This window comes from Tachysurus vachellii, chromosome 20 (assembly GCF_030014155.1).
Source record: "Tachysurus vachellii isolate PV-2020 chromosome 20, HZAU_Pvac_v1, whole genome shotgun sequence".
Classification (NCBI taxonomy): domain Eukaryota; kingdom Metazoa; phylum Chordata; class Actinopteri; order Siluriformes; family Bagridae; genus Tachysurus; species Tachysurus vachellii.
Genome location: NC_083479.1, coordinates 2157825 through 2166934, shown reverse-complemented (window position 1 = coordinate 2166934; position 9110 = coordinate 2157825).

The window sequence follows — 9110 nt, the reverse complement described above, 5'->3', positions numbered from 1 at the left end:
TCCACTCAAACTCAAACTGTTGTAGAAGTGACATCATTTACATTGACATTATTTCCTGTCCAGTGTCACCTCAAGTGAGGATGAGGTTCTCTTCTGAGTCTGGTTTCTTCAAGGTTTCTTCCTCATATCATCTCAGGGGGTTTTTCCTCACCACCGTCACCTCAGGCTTGAACATTAGGGATAAATGCTAGAGATAAATAGCAACTTAATCTTAAACTTTAATATGTAAATTTGTTAAAAATCGTGACACGAATAAATTGAATCGAAATGAATTCTCGAATCTGATTGGTCGGAAGGCATCGACTGAAGTTCTATATCAGCAACTCTTAAAGTAGTTTCTCATTCACCGCAAGAACATGTTTTTTCTAAGCTGTTTAAGCGGCATAACAAAATGTACCACGTGTAATTTAATTAATAAAATAAAGCGTATTGGTCACACCAGTAAGTAATGAATTTATTACATTTTTGCTTCATTAATATCATCATTATTTTCAGTTATAAAGCAGATTCCCAGAGTGGTTTTAGACCGGAGTGTTGTATTTTTTTTGGTGTTCTGTTGAAGCCCTTGCTCTCACTCGTTGTGAGAGGAAGCCAAAGGCCAAGCAGCCCTCTGGGACGAACAAGACCGGGCTGCTTCCTCCTACACTCGTCAGAATCCTGCAGCAGGAAAGAGACAAGTCAAGCGCTGTGATCTACACCACTGCACTGCTCCATATTCCTCCTGCAGGCCTCGACTAAAGAAAAAAATAAATAATAAAAAAAAATAAAAAATCACCTCAGTGAGCCAGAGAAATATAAACCCACTGAAGCACCGGACTAAACAAAATCTTCAAATTCTACACAAATCAAGCGAGAAAGCTAATTATAGAGGATGTATGAGAATAAGCTAAGTGGTGAATCGAAGAAGTCTCTGGCTCTTACGGTGAAAATAACCCAAAAAAAAAACAGTGATCGAGAGCCAACAGCGTTTCTTTAAGACTCGCTAAGATCCTAGCTCAGGCACATTGGCAGTAATAACCTGCTGCTAAAAGATTTCCAACGTGCTAACGCTCCAGCTAGCAGTGTTAATATGTTCAAGATCTTGTTGACATTTATACCAGCGGAGCTTGCCAGGATAAAGTAGCGTAGCGCGAACTTGTGTGCTAGCGTTTACTAACTGTTAAGGATTTAACCAGAGCATGAGGAAGGTTTTCTAAATAAAAACATTGAATTTTTTTAGGTTCCTGATGGTAAATAAGTCCATGTTTCTCTAAAGACTCTAATTCCATAGAATACTTTGCTTGCGAATACTTGTGAAAGCTAAGTGTTAGCTAGCATGGTAATAATTCTGACCATGCAAACTAGCTGAATGCTAATAGAATCATAAAAAGTATGTAGCAGTTAAATAACTAAGTCAGTATGCTTTGTTTCCTCCCCCTTTGCTTTTAGCTCCTGAGGATTCATCGCTATAATCCGGCACGCCGTGCGTCACGTTTTGTCATTAAGATTAAAAGGAACATCAAGCAGTAATCAAAGACCTGCCTTATCACAGCATGTAATGGGAATGCAAAGCAAGGCCGGGTTTATTTCCCATATCACGAGGAAGACCGGATGAGCGATGAGTGCCTGAGACACTGTGCTACTGCACACCTAATAGTTGTTCGGATGCACGAAAGAAACGAGTGTGGTTTGGCTTAATCCCAGCACTAAGCTAACTGCTTCATAGTTCAAGGAGTAGCTGTTGGTCATGAGATAATAAACTACTGAAGGAAACTGTTACGGTGTGAATAACCGACTTTTATTACCTGGTTACAGCCGGTGTCACGAAGAAGAAAGTCCAAAATGAAGAACAATTTCTTCTTGATTGGTTGTTGGGAAAGTTAAGGATCAGTAATTGGATGCTAACAACGATAGTCAGTGAGGGCTATTAGTGATTGGTTAGAATTTTGGTGATCAGTGATAATTTGAGCGACGGCGATTAGTGATTGGTTGTTGAAAATGCTGGTGATCAGTGATGGCGATTAGTGATTGGTTAGAATTATGACGATCAGTGATGGTTAGAATGACGGCGATTAGTGATTGGTTGTTGAGAACGGTGGTGATCAGTGATGGCGATTAGTGATTGGTTAGAATTATAGTCATCGGTGATGGTTGGAACGACGGCGATTAGTGATTGGTTGTTGAGAACGGTGGTGATCAGTGATGCCGCTTAGTGATTGGTTAGAATTATGGTGATCATTGATGGTTAGAACGACGGCGATTAGTGATTGGTAAGAACGATGGGTATCAGTGATTTGTTGAGAAAGACAGTGATCAGTGATTGGTTGTTGGGATTGGTGATGATGATGATGATGATGATGATCAGTGTTTACAGGAGTTGTGATTGGTAGGCGTTTTTATTTAATGTTTCCCAAATGGTCTGAAATGTTGCCATAGTGATAAAGTCACTGATATTAAGACATAAAGCAAAAAAAAAAAATAAAAATACCGCTTTGATTTGCTAAAAGTTGATCCTTGTTAGAGCCAAGCAGGTTCCTGATGTGGCATTTAAGTGTGGACTTCACTGTAGGCAGCTCCGTTACTGCAATCACTACACACACCACAGGCCACTAAAACAATGTGCATGTTTTGTTCTGTTGTGCTGTCAGTTAACCACTAATTGGGCTTTATAGTTCCCAAGTGCATCACATCGCCGCTATTAGCACTCAAAGGTCACGGCGATAGTCCTGTCTGCCTGCTGGAGACTGCCTTAATCAGATGTCGAAAATGTGCCCTGTAGATCTTCACCTCCCTCAGCCACTTGTTGGAAGCGCTTGGAAAGCAAAACTGGATTCGAGGTCATTGGTTAATTAGAGGTTCACTCTAACCCAAAGGATAAAAGAGCAGAAAGCACGACAATAATTACAGGAAAACGGCTTGTAGCTCGATATCCTTTCACGAGATAGTGAAAAATCCAGCAGAAGACGACACACGTCTCTGTGACGGACATCTAGTTAAAATGTTGTTCACGTCAATATGTTTTGATTTTTTTTTTTCTTTCAGATGCTTGTCTGAGACATGACATGAAGCTACAGCTCCAGACGCCTGGACGTCCCGTTTGCCCTTTCAATTAGCTCGGAACGGCTGAAAGAGTCTCATGCAGGATGCGCACTCGACTCTTTCAAATCATAACTCCTGTCATGGTGATGCATAGAGAACGGCACTAATGCCAGCGCTCCTCTGGCACATGCTAATGAGCCCACTGACTCTCTAAAAGCTGCCTGTGGCCGTTAATGATAACCCGGATTCATCACCGCCCGCGTGCGCCTGAGTCACGCTCAACCACAATAAAGCCGGACAGGGCCATACGCCTCCTTCCTGATAATTAGCCTTTAAAGTCGTGTGTGTGTGTGTGTGTTTGTGTGTTTATTTTCATTTTTAAGAGAAAAATCATTGTATATCAAAAAATCTAGTGGTTGAATGCTTTAGGTCTTAAAGTGCCTGTGGTTGGTATCCATGTCGAAGAAAATCTCCAAACCTGAGAAATAACAAGACTTCAGTTTAAATCTCCTCATCTTATTTGTTAGGTGTGTTATTAAACCGTGCTACATGACATAAGAGCTGAAGTGCCATTATTATTATTATGCCATTTAATGCCATAAAATCCATTATTTGTTCCAATATATATTTTTTGTGCGATATTCGAAAGTAATAATCTTTAAAATCCGAAATTTTTAAATTGCGAAATTGTAAACGTTCGAATCGGAATCTTGAAATACGTTTTATTTGATTTTATTTCAGAACCCTGTTACCTAAACCTCTAGGAAGTCGTTGAACTGTTCCTAAAGCCATTCGACGTCTTCAACAGGAAGTTGCATCGTCCAAATTTTCTTCCTGAAGAAGAGAGGTAAGTTCTGTCGTTCTTATTTCTTTATTTTCCAGATAAAAGAAACATATTCGCACATTTTCGCACATTTAACTACTTAAATCTGTTCGAAGAAGCACATTTGTATAAAGTTAACATGTGTTATGATTGATTTGACCAATCAGATTTAAGAATTCAGTAGCGTTCACTATATAGCATCGTGCAAACGATCCGATCTTTCAAACGCGGCCTGTTATCCTAGTGCGAAAGTTTTCGCCGCTTTAGCAAAGCAACGGATCGGAATCTCGAGCTAATAAACACAATCGAGGAAGGAGATATTTGCCGGAAACAGAAACGTGTAATCAAGCAGCACAAAAAACCCAAACAAAACAGATAACGGTGTAATAAAGCGATTCAGTCAGGGGAAGTAATAAAGCCCCGTGTCTTCTTAGAAGGAAGGATTCCAGTCGTTTGCAATCAAAGCTGTCCGACTAAAACCCCTCCACAAACACGTCCACACATACCAATCCATAAAAGCCTTTAGGATGCAATCGGATGTGTCTGTTTGCGGGAGATAAAGACTCGCTCGCCACATCTCGCGCGCTGAAAAGTAGCCGGCGTCTAATCTGGCACTCTGCGCTGACAAGAAATGTCATTGACTGTGAAAAACAGAGAGAAGGAGAAAGATTTCTGTGTAGCATTCGTCATTTTCTTCCTTTCACAGGAAATTGGCAAATTGGGGTAAATAAAGACTTGTAGCTCTTATCGCTGCCCGACGAAACAAAACGGGAAACAAAACGCTCAGGACATCAAGCGCAGCTTTTTAAAAACTTGCGTCGAGATGCATCGCATCAGCATGAACGTCAACATGAACGCAGAGACACGCGAATTCTCAAATCTGATGCTCTCGATTCATTTCCCTCATACAATAGAAAATGTTATATTAAATTATAGCAGAATTCGAAAAAAATGTGTCATATCCAGTAATTGAAAATAAACTGGAATTAAATTGGACTTGAATAAAGTCAGAGCGATTGAGTGAGACGTCTAATAACGCTTCCCAAATGGATCCGGCGTTAACTGAAAACCCTTCATAGAACGAGTGAAAACCTAGAACGAGTGTTTACATCCTGAGTTGATTAGTTGTCCTGTTGTGTTCCCCTGTACCGTGTTTAGTCCGCCTGCTTTGTCTTAGCATCTTTGTGAAGTCTTAGCATATATTCCGATGCTCGAATATTCAGGAAGAAATATGATCCAAGACCCAAATACAAATCTATGGTGTCTTGATGAAATACAGTTATATACATCATACTGTATAGAATTAAAGAACAAACTGTGTAGGATTATATATGATCGAGATCGTCATTGACATGAGAGCAGTTTTTGACACCCCGGTGCTAAAATGTCTAGCACTGACTTACCTTACTGCTAATGTTAATTGATAAATGATGATTAACGCTTTGTTTTGCTTGAAGCTTTTCTCTTTTGAGCCGCACGTATCGCGCCGGCGTTAAGGACACGATGTCGTCCCTACGCGCCTCTCTAATTCCATAAAGCTAATGACCCGGCTGCTCGCTGCCCTCTTGTTTTTATTTGACTTTACACAATGAGCCCTGAGGCTACGGACTCGACTCTATTACCCCGGTGTGAGTGTAAATTGTTCATTTCAGCAGTGTCAGCTTGGCATTGTGCTCACATAGGCTTATTAGTCTGCAGCATCAAAGCCTTGGTAATGGCTGTCCTGAAAATTAGCCTGTACATGGCAGCAGATTACTCATGTCTGCAGAGGACAAAATAAATTCAGACAATAGACTTTAGCGCGGTGCTACGACCCCGTCATTTATTTATTTATTTATTTCATCTCGTGTATAACTAAGCTATCACTGATGTGTTTAAGTACCCATACAGACATGAGAAGCGCGTGGAAGTGATTTGTTTTGTTCCGGTGTTCTGATTGGCTGTCGGCTTCTGCCAGTCACTCTGAACACGGACTACGTACCTGACACTAGGAAGCGATGATGTTCTCAGTATCCGGCCGCCTCTGACGCAGCAACGAGTGCGGACTACTATGACTACTAAGTTGTCATGGCAACCGTGACGCCTTCAACGGTTTTCGAAAAAAAGATTTAGTGCCAGATTTAGTGTTAGGATTCAAAGAATTGAGAATCAGGCATCGTAAATCATAACGACGGCAAACGGCGGGAAGTTAATTATAAGCTCCCGATTCTGTGGCTGCTCGTGCTCTACAGACGAGGTGTTAGTCTTCATTAACGCCGCTTGGGTTGCCACTTGGGTCCCGCCTTTCAGATTGCGGTAAATAAACAGTTTCTTAACTTCTGGTCCTCAAGCATGTATCAGACTGATTCGGCTTGTCGGATGGGGTCATGTTTGATGTTATTAACACCGTGAGCGATTTCACCCATCGGTTTAATCTCAGAGGAACGTGCCTTGAAGTCCAAACCATCCTTTTGGCCTCGGTTGGTAAGGACACACTAATCATCAGAGAGGTTCATTTATCAAAATTCCAGTCATGGTGTGAGACTCGAAAGAGCTATGCTGCTGAAACAGGGCGAGGATTCTTCATTCAGATGCACGTCAGGTTCAGAGTCATTATCAGGTCCGGACGGTGATCAGGTTCAACTCCTAATCAGGTCCAAATCAGTCGCAGATGAAAGCAGAGATTTCTGACTGACTGGAGAGACATAAACACACACACACACACACACACACACACATTTTGCTGTTAACCCTCGCCATTGATTAATTCAACAAAGAACCATGAGGTCTATTGGTTACTAGTCAGAAACTCTGTTGTTAAGACCAAAATCAGCTGAGATCGAGTTTAGACTTAGACTTAAATCAGCATGGAGCCTAAATGAAAGAGAAAGAACCAAGAATGACACCATAAACATCACATCTTCTTCAAGGCCAAACTCCTCGACACCTTTCATACCTAAAACTAGGGTTTACAAACCTGAAATCCACCATTTCCGTCCCAACACGTCTGACGGGGCACTGACTAATATCACAAGATGTCATAGCGACTGTGGCGCCTTCAAAGGATCCTGAACTTACAAGAAAAAAAATTGAATCTAAGGAAAAAAAAAAAACTAATGAAAAAATGAACCCGAGCAAAGAAGCCAGAATAAAGCATCATCAATCATAACGACACCAGACGCTGGGAACTTAATTACAGGAAAAAATACAATACACTTAGTTTTTTTTTTTTTTTGCTTTTAAACTATTTTATCAAGTTTAATTCTTCCAATTAAATATTTTATTTTGCTGGTGTTCATCTCGGGCGTCGTCTTAACAAACCCCCCCTCCCCCAGCACCCCCACCCCCATCCAGTCTGACACAAAAGCTCGGGCAAACGAATATATTCAAACATATTTCTCGCTCAATTTAATTTAATTGTATTTTATTTCATGGGTATAAATATTCATAGCCAAAAATAAATAAATAAAGTATTCAAATCTACGTACGTATTTTGCATTACAACATTACGGGATGCGATTTCTTATCGTCGTTACGGTAACGCCGCTTCATCGCAGGTTTATTTCGTAGGCGTAATTTTACTGTTCGTCGGTAACGTTGCGATTTATCGGTCATTAGTGAAAAAAAAAAACCTGAGGATCTGTCCAGGATATTCAGAGAGTAAATATATATATAATATATCTCTTCTCCAGTACACACACACACACACACACACACACATGAGTCTTTCACATTTTAATAATCGGGCCAGTCCGCCTTCCTTTAGAGCTTAAAGTGCTTTAAAAAGCCCGACTCGCGCTTCGACAGAGAGAAACGTCGCATTACTGTAACGACGCATTTGTCTCGCCCGACTGCATCATTCCTCTCGCTGTCATGTTTTATGAAAGCTGTTTTATACGTTTAATATCATTGTTGCTCCTCGTGTCACTTCGCTGAACCTCGCAGTCCCGGTGCCTTACCTGATGAATGGAATTGCAGAAATGGAAAAGGGAAAAAAGGAGAAAAAAACCCAACAACAAAAAAAAAAACACTGATGTATTTGCAGTAATATAGATGTCAGGCCCGATGGCGGGCTAAGATATGAGAGGAATGTAGAAGAATATGTACGCCACGCTCAGGTTGTACTTCTCCCAGCGTCTGCCAGCCCGAGGCACGTGACATAGAGCGTGTGAGGTTCAGGAGAACAATCCGGATACGTCCAGATCCCACAACGGTCCTGACGAGAAAAGAGGAAATTCGTAATGGGGTACGCTAATTTTATTAGCATAACTAGCATATCTAGTTTATCAGGTGTCATTGTTGGTAACAAACTAGTTATAAGCATGTAACAGGTAGTTTATAACATTTACTAGCGGTTGTTAATGAAGTACGCATAAGCCTGTGATATGTCGTTTCTTAAGGAACACGATTGTGTTTATTAATTAATGTTCGTTAGAACGTGTTAATTAGCCTGCATTTTATTAAATAATGATCGTTTCTTTGTCGTTCTAATGGCACACGTTACTTATTAATAGTACTTTAATTTAATTAAGAAAAATCATCAGAATATTGAGCAGGTTTTGTAGAAGTTGTCGTCGTCGTCGTTGTCTTTTTGTTCGAGAATTTAATATCGTTGTTAAATAAAAAACGCAGATATCTAGCGATCGGTACGTTATTTTATTGTTTAACGTTATTTTACGTTATGAATTGTTCATTAATAAATCACTTATTAGGCGATAATTAATAATCTTTAACGAGGAGCGTAATTGACGTGTCGTGTCTGAAGGTTTCACGACACGTCAGCGTGTTTGTTGACGCTCGGAGAGACCGGCACCGAGCCGCGCTCCGTCCATAAGACGCTGTTTCGATTTTCCATAAACGGCGTGGAGCTGTGAGTGTGTCAGTCATCGTTTGAAGCTCTGCGTGAGATCTACGAGGTGCCACTCCGACCTTTACACCAGAACTTAGCGACTGAAAGAAACCCTGACCTTTTCAGGTGCTTCGTCTCAGTGGGCTGTCAATTAACTCCAGCGTACGGAATAAGCGTGGGAATAAAGCTCACCTGGAGGACTTGAATATGTTCTGGAGATCTAATGTTCTTCTGAAAAGCAGAACCATTTCAGTCAACAGGGAACAAAAGAAAGAGGGCAAAGAAAATTACGGAATTTGAAGGTTTTGAACTGGAATATTTTCCTCCTGAATTTTAGTAACAAACGAATCCCTTTTGTTCGATTGTTTTAAATTACGCGTACGAATATTCACACGTTTTTTTAGCTGTTGAATTGTCTTTCTAATATTTCGTTTTCTAGCC